Source organism: Schistocerca serialis, chromosome 6 (assembly GCF_023864345.2).
Source record: "Schistocerca serialis cubense isolate TAMUIC-IGC-003099 chromosome 6, iqSchSeri2.2, whole genome shotgun sequence".
Classification (NCBI taxonomy): domain Eukaryota; kingdom Metazoa; phylum Arthropoda; class Insecta; order Orthoptera; family Acrididae; genus Schistocerca; species Schistocerca serialis.
This window is the reverse complement of record NC_064643.1, coordinates 202,327,439-202,335,333: the sequence shown is the minus strand read 5'-3', so window position 1 is coordinate 202,335,333 and position 7,895 is coordinate 202,327,439. Positions and strand designations below refer to the sequence as shown.

At 44.2% G+C, this 7,895-nt stretch overlaps 1 pseudogene; it reads left to right on the top strand.

The window, feature by feature from the left end:
* Positions 1-216: 216 nt before the first annotated feature.
* LOC126485613 (U2 spliceosomal RNA) lies at positions 217-381 on the top strand (annotated as a pseudogene).
* The last annotated feature ends 7,514 nt before the right edge of the window (positions 382-7,895 follow it).

Here is a 7,895-nt window from a genome sequence, read left to right as displayed (position 1 = left end):
TACAGACTCCCCAGTTTAAAAAATCCACTTCACCCAATCCGAAATGGGGATGTTGTTGTCCATACACCTAAAAATTTCTCACACAATATGTGGATCCCTCCCTTTTATACGAGTTATTTTCGACGACAGAAGTAATCAGAGCATACACCGATTTTCACATCGCTAAAGTATTGTTACTTTTTTCTACAAACCCTGTACAACAGTAAGGCAAAGGGTATACTTCCTCTAAGCATTCTCTCATCAGGTAAAAGAAATCTATTCTTATCATTTTAATATCTGTTATATCCTGCGCACTGGACTAGAATATTAAATTCATTTCTGGGTCATGACAGAGTTCTAAGAGCATGCTCTACATCTGTCACAGGATGCGTCCTCACTTTTGAACTCTCTTAAAATAGTCAGGGGCCTCATCACCTACAAAGTCTCTTAAGGTAGCAGCATAGAGGATTTGAAAATGTTTTATACTAAGTATCACTTCATATATTCAATAAAAAGCTGATTTTTTGATGAGAGACTGAATTTTCGTTAAAAGATCTCGCTGCAACGAAAAACGTCTCAGCATTGCTCCATCTCACGAATTATGTCCATGGTACTCTCGCCATCGCTTCCACCCTCCCGGCTGCACGTTGTTGATGTCAAACGTATTGACTAATTAATTAAATTGGTCATGGTAGTCCCTTTGCATGGCGAATAGTTTCTTTCCTGCAGTCGAATTACACTCACATGGTAGCTCACTTGAGTTTCCCTGATGGGAAGATGTTCTTTTCGAGGAATACAATTGAGAAATTTTAGAGAATCGACATCTGAAGCTGACTGCAGGAAGTTCCTGCCGCTGCTAATATACATTTCGCATTAAGATAATATAAGAAGTTATCACTCATATGGAGGCATACAGACAGTCTTTCTCCCTCATTCTATTTGCAAGTGGAATGGGAAAAGAAATGAGTAGTAGTGGTAGAGGATGCCCTACATCACACTACGTATGACAGCTTGCATAATAACCATACAGATGTAAATACGTATAAGTTTAGTATACCTATTCACAAGTCACTCCATCCACTTACAGACACACAAAAGTCACAGAAGAGTGTTTTCTCCTATTTATCAAGAAAACAAAAGACAGAATTTCTGCTGCTGATTGTCTCTAACTAAAAATCTTCGTATTACCTCCGAATTTTCTCAGTCTGACTAAAGTGTTGTCGTTCTAAGCAGCTCCGATGCTGTAATGTCAGCTCACGTTTTTAAGAAAAGTGACTGACTAAACATGAACATTCACTTGGTGCCTGAAGTATTACCATCATCTATTTTCCACGTGTGATTCTTGTGCTGTGATGAATATTGGACCGACAGACCTGTGGTGTAAGGGGCAGTCTTATTCTTTTAAAGCACTGAGAATATTGACATGGGAACAGTGAAAATAGCGAATACAGTACAAAATCGATGCAATCTCCAAAAAGTAAGTGTTTCTTATGGTTGTTACAAAACGAACGAAGTATTATACCAACAGATCACAACTCAGTCGTCAACACCCAGTGCAACTGCGCTATTTTTCTGTATATATATATATATATATATATATATATATATATATATATATATATATATATATATATATACTCCTGGAAATGGAAAAAAGAAGACATTGACACCGGTGTGTCAGACCCACCATACTTGCTCCGGACACTGCGAGAGGGCTGTACAAGCAACGATCACACGCACGGCACAGCGGACACACCAGGAACCGCGGTGTTGGCCGTCGAATGGCGCTAGCTGCGCAGCATTTGTGCACCGCCGCCGTCAGTGTCAGCCAGTTTGCCGTGGCATACGGAGCTCCATCGCAGCCTTTAACACTGGTAGCGTGCCGCGACAGCGTGGACGTGAACCGTATGTGCAGTTGACGGACTTTGAGTGAGGGCGTATTGTGGGCATGCGGGAGGCCGGGTGGACGTACCGCCGAATTGCTCAACACGTGGGGCGTGAGGTCTCCACAGTACATCGATGTTGTCGCCAGTGGTCGGCCGAAGGTGCACGTGCCCGTCGACCTGGGACCGGACCGCAGTGACGCACGGATGCACGCCAAGACCGTAGGATCCTACACAGTGCCGTAGGGGACCGCACCGCCACTTCCCAGCAAATTAGGGACACTGTTGCTCCTGGGGTATCGGAGAGGACCATTCGCAACCATCTCCATGAAGCTGGGCTACGGTCCCGCACACCGTTAGGCCGTCTTCCGCTCACGCCCCAACATCGTGCAGCCCGCCTCCAGCGGTGTCGCGACAGGCGTGAATGGAGGGACGAATGGAGACGTGTCGTCTTCAGCAATGAGAGTCGCTTCTGCCTTGGTGCCAATGATGGTCGTATGCGTGTTTGGCGCCGTGCAGGTGAGCGCCGCAATCAGGACTGCATACGACCGAGGCACACAGGGCCAACACCCGGCGTCATGGTGTGGGGAGCGATCTCCTACACTGGTCGTACACCACTGGTGATCGTCGAGGGGACACTGAATAGTGCACGGTACATCCCAACCGTCATCGAACCCATCGTTCTACCATTCCTAGACCGGCAAGGGAACTTGCTGTTCCAACAGGACAATGCACGTCCGCATGTATCCCGTGCCACCCAACGTGCTCTAGAAGGTGTAAGTCAACTACCCTGGCCAGCAAGATCTCCGGATCTGTCCCCCATTGAGCATGTTTGTATAGACACAGGCAACAGAGCATGCACAATGTCGGCACTAGTACAGTGTATATCCACTTTTCGCAGCAATGCAGGCTGCTATTCTCCCATGGAGACGATCGTAGAGATGCTGGATGTAGTCCTGTGGAACGGCTTGCCATGCCATTTCCACCTGGCGCCTCAGTTGGACCAGCGTTCGTGCTGGACGTGCAGACCGCGTGAGACGACGCTTCATCCAGTCCCAAACATGCTCAATGGGGGACAGATCCGGAGATCTTGCTGGCCAGGGTAGTTGACTTACACCTTCTAGAGCACGTTGGGTGGCACGGGATACATGCGGACGTGCATTGTCCTGTTGGAACAGCAAGTTCCCTTGCCGGTCTAGGAATGGTAGAACGATGGGTTCGATGACGGTTTGGATGTACCGTGCACTATTCAGTGTCCCCTCGACGATCACCAGTGGTGTACGGCCAGTGTAGGAGATCGCTCCCCACACCATGATGCCGGGTGTTGGCCCTGTGTGCCTCGGTCGTATGCAGTCCTGATTGTGGCGCTCACCTGCACGGCGCCAAACACGCATACGACCATCATTGGTACCAAGGCAGAAGCGACTCTCATCGCTGAAGACGACACGTCTCCATTCGTCCCTCCATTCACGCCTGTCGCGACACCACTGGAGGCGGGCTGCACGATGTTGGGGCGTGAGCGGAAGACGGCCTAACGGTGTTCGGGACCGTAGCCCAGCTTCATGGAGACGGTTGCTAATGGTCCTCTCCGATACCCCAGGAGCAACAGTGTCCCTAATTTGCTGGGAAGTGGCGGTGCGGTCCCCTACAGCACTGCGTAGGATCCTACAGTCTTGGCGTGCATCCGTGCGTCGCTGCGGTCCGGTCCCAGGTCGACGGGCACGTGCACCTTCCGCCGACCACTGGCGACAACATCGATGTACTGTGGAGACCTCACGCCCCACGTGTAGAGCAATTCGGCGGTACGTCCACCCTGCCTCCCGCATGCCCACTATACGCCCTCGCTCAAAGTCCGTCAACTGCACATACGGTTCACGTCCACGCTGTCGCGGCATGCTACCAGTGTTAAAGACTGCGATGGAGCTCCGTATGCCACGGTAAACTGGCTGACACTGACGGCGGCGGTGCACAAATGCTGCGCAGCTAGCGCCATTCGACGGCCAACACCGCGGTTCCTGGTGTGTCCACTGTGCTGTGCGTGTGATCATTGCTTGTACAGCCCTCTCGCAGTGTCCGGAGCAAGTATGGTGGGTCTGACACACCGGTGTCAATGTGTTCTTTTTTCCATTTCCAGGAGTATATATATATATATATATATATATATATATATATATATATATATTATATGTGTGTGTGTGTGTGTGTGTGGGTGGGTGGGTGGGTGTGTGGGTGTGTGTGTGTGTGAGCGTGCGTGTGCGTGTGTGTGAGTGCACATGCATGCGTTTGTGTTTATGTGGATCGGTTTCACATGGAGGGGCCCCCACGGCACAGAGTATGTTCAGTATAGGACCAGGATAGAGCTTGTGAGTGGATCCGCTATGTGTTACGGCTGGGACAGGTTTCCATGTGTGATTCACCACCCATTAGGGCCAGTATAGGATTTGGAGATGGATCACCATGTGCTATGGCCGGGATAGGATTCAAAGGTGAATCCACCCACAATATGTCTGGGGCAGTATTTCAACGTGGATTCATCAGCAGTGGATGAAAGTAGGGTCTGGGATCACCCCACATGAAACTGATACTCAAACAGACACAGACACAGACACACACACACACACACACACACACACACACACACACACACACACACACACACACACACACAACACCACACACACAAACATGCATATACAAAAAAATAACGTACATGTGCTAGGTGCTAAGTGTTGACAACTGTCCTACATTTACAAGCAATTATAGAATACAAGGTAAGGACTGAGATCATGATCACATGAGGAGAAGCGACATCAAACTGGTAGAGCTACGAAAATTTACAGAAAATACGTATAAATTTAGGGAAACTACGCCAAAATTCAGGTAAATTGAGGGAGAATGGGGGAGTACTTCCATGTCTGCTTGGTGCAGGAATATTCTGGTACAGGAGAACGAGTGTGTGACAGCAAGAAGAATACGAGAAAAAGTCGACATGGACCAGGCAAACAGTTATTCTTCATGATGGGTGAAAAGATGGCTCAAATACATTGTTTAAGGATGACTACCAAATATAAAGTAATAAATTTATATATCTGGATCACATGCCCAAGTGTGACCACAGAGCTATTGGCAGCAACCTTATACATTTTTCTAACGTGTCCGAACATGTGACTATGATACTACTTAGCTAAAGGGCATTTAATTACCAACTTGGGGACTGCAACATACAAGTACCATATGGATCATGTGTTTGACACTGTGCAAGACTGAATAACTGTTTTAAAGTCTAACAAACAGTATTTACAATGTACTTCTCTGTACCCTCTACCACTCATAAGCATGCTGTGTCAGCTAACAAATTCCTTCCAGAACAGTTGATGCAATGTTTTTAACAACAATCTCCTGCATGCTTACTGAGGTAATAGGAATACATGTAGTTGACTGCTGTATTCCTAGAAAAGGAAAAAATATGCCTCTAATCTGACATGGGTCTGCGTTAAAGAACATAGAAAGGAGAAGCAGTAACCAGTTAAGAGGGGTTGTAACGAGGTAGAATTTAATGGTGGGCTCAAGATGCATTCTAAATAGATGGAAAATTTGTGGCAGGTCACTTATAGGAAATTTAAACATTTTTTGCCGTTATTCTCTCAGGCAGTATCAGCTTTGTGATGTAACCTGCGTTCGACTCGTATACAACGGTTTGTTCTGTGTGTTAGTTAGAGCCCTACCTACCTGCAATCGTTAACAGCAAACCTCCCCATACCACAGCGAGCAGAGGACCTCCAACACATGTATGATAAATCATGTCCACCAGAGCAATGGAAAACCTATTTTGGCATTCTCCTCTATATTAATGAAGGTATATGCATAGTACTCCGTTTCTCTGCCACATTTGGGACATAAATGGAGTCTTCAGTTCCATAACTGCAGTGATTCTAAGTCAATGACAGCTGAGGATTCTGTGTGCTGTGTGTTCTTTCAGACATGTTTGAAAGAACAAACACCATGCATTCATATAATACCGCCACTGGTTGCTTTTCCTTCACTTGACTCTTACAAAACTAAACGCAAAAAGTTAAAACTATCATTTCATCTCATGCTCTCCTTAAAGGATATACTGACAAAGCATTTTAATGAAGCCATAATATTCCTTATTACCAGTGACACTCCAACCCACAAATTGATGTGACCTCAAACATTTCAGGTCGGTAATTAAAGGAATCACATATTCCTATAGGGTACCACAACTATAGGAAAAGTTCTTGTAATAATATATCTGGAAACCTATACCTGATGAGATCCACAGTTCACAGCCGCATTTCACAAGAGATGACATCATAATTCTTCACAATATAGACATGTAGGCAAGTGCAAATCCTCCAGGAATTATGAAGGTGAGGAATTTGGATTGTTTCAGCATGAATGTATGGGTTATACCCTTTATCAAACGTATTAACAGGTGCTGTGTATAACCGATTTATGCCCGATGAATTACCAAGACTGCTGGTGAATGCAATCCTTGCTGAAAGACAACGTCTGTGTTTAATGCACGATGGGACACGTTCCCATTTTCTACAAAGTGAAATGACCATATGGCATTGATGGCTGGGAGTCCCCACCTGGGGGAGCTTGGCTTGAATGAAATCCAAGTCCGCAGCATGGCAGCCATACACGCCGACCACTCAGCTAAGTGGGTGGACAATTTTTTTTTACAGATTGTGCAACAGTACCTCAGGGCAACGTCCCATGGATTGGTGAAGGAGGCCCAATAGCATTGTCTCCCCATTCACCAGACCTAAATCCACTGAATTTATAGCTATGGGGACATTTAAAGTCAGATGTATGTCCAACCCATCAGCATTGTGCAGACGTCACAGGAACGAATAATCACTACAGGTGATTCAATCCAAATTAAGTATATTTGTGAGAGTGTATGATTCACTGCAAAGAGGAGCAGAAGGATATGTCAGGATATGCGGTAACCATATGCAGTACTGTCTATAGAATCTGCTTCGACGTATCAGACAGATGGAAATCAGAGGACGACACATATCTCAATAGGTTTGATAAAATGGAGAGAATAGAAACAATGGGATGAATAGAAAAGAAAATTGCAAAAAGAATTTTATGCTGTTATATTGGAAGACAAGTGAGAATACTATTCCAATTTTTTTATTTAGTTTGGCAGTAAACCATTTCAACACGAAATTCATGAATTTCAAATTTAGCGACGCTGTCAATTGATATTTTGTTCATTCTATGACGAACATCGGACGTGATGCTCAATTTGCTTACTTCGAACTATATTTATAAGTACCAGTCAAATAGTGTTAATCTGAGTCCATGATAAGCAATTTTTCAATTCCATTTCATTAACCAGTACTTCAGTTTTGAAGTATACCTCAGTCTGACTTGTGTTTGGATGCTTGACAATGTAAGGTTGTATTTTCGGAATGTATGTGGTGAGCGTAAACAGCAATTGTAAGAATTTGACGGTAAGGAAGAATCCTCTGAACTTTTCTCAGCCAAAGCAAAGATTACGGTGATGGTTTTTTGAAGAAAATAAAACAATGGAGATTAAACATTTTAATTTTAACATATTTTTGGTCAAGGGGACGTTGTTCGAAAGCTTTTTGTTATTTCAGGGAGTATGATTTTTGGATTCAAAGACATCATATTTAAATTTGATGTCAGTGACTTAAAGTACTAACAAACAAAGGAAGTTCAGCAATTTAATGTTACAATGCAGTTGTTAGAGACATAACCATTTTTATTTAGGGAACAGAAGAAAAAATCATAATTCGATGAATAATTTTTGCTTTTGTGTTTAATAAAATTTTATTGAACGTGATAATTTTTGTTTCTTATTCTCCTACAAGCAAAACAGATTTTGACATTCACCCTAAAGAGCAACAAATAGGGAAAATAATAAGATTAACAATGTTTTGAAGGATGAATATAAATAGCAACTTTTCATTATTTAATGTTAAAAATCATGAGTTAGATCCTATGTCTAATTATAATTATAAAGTTATG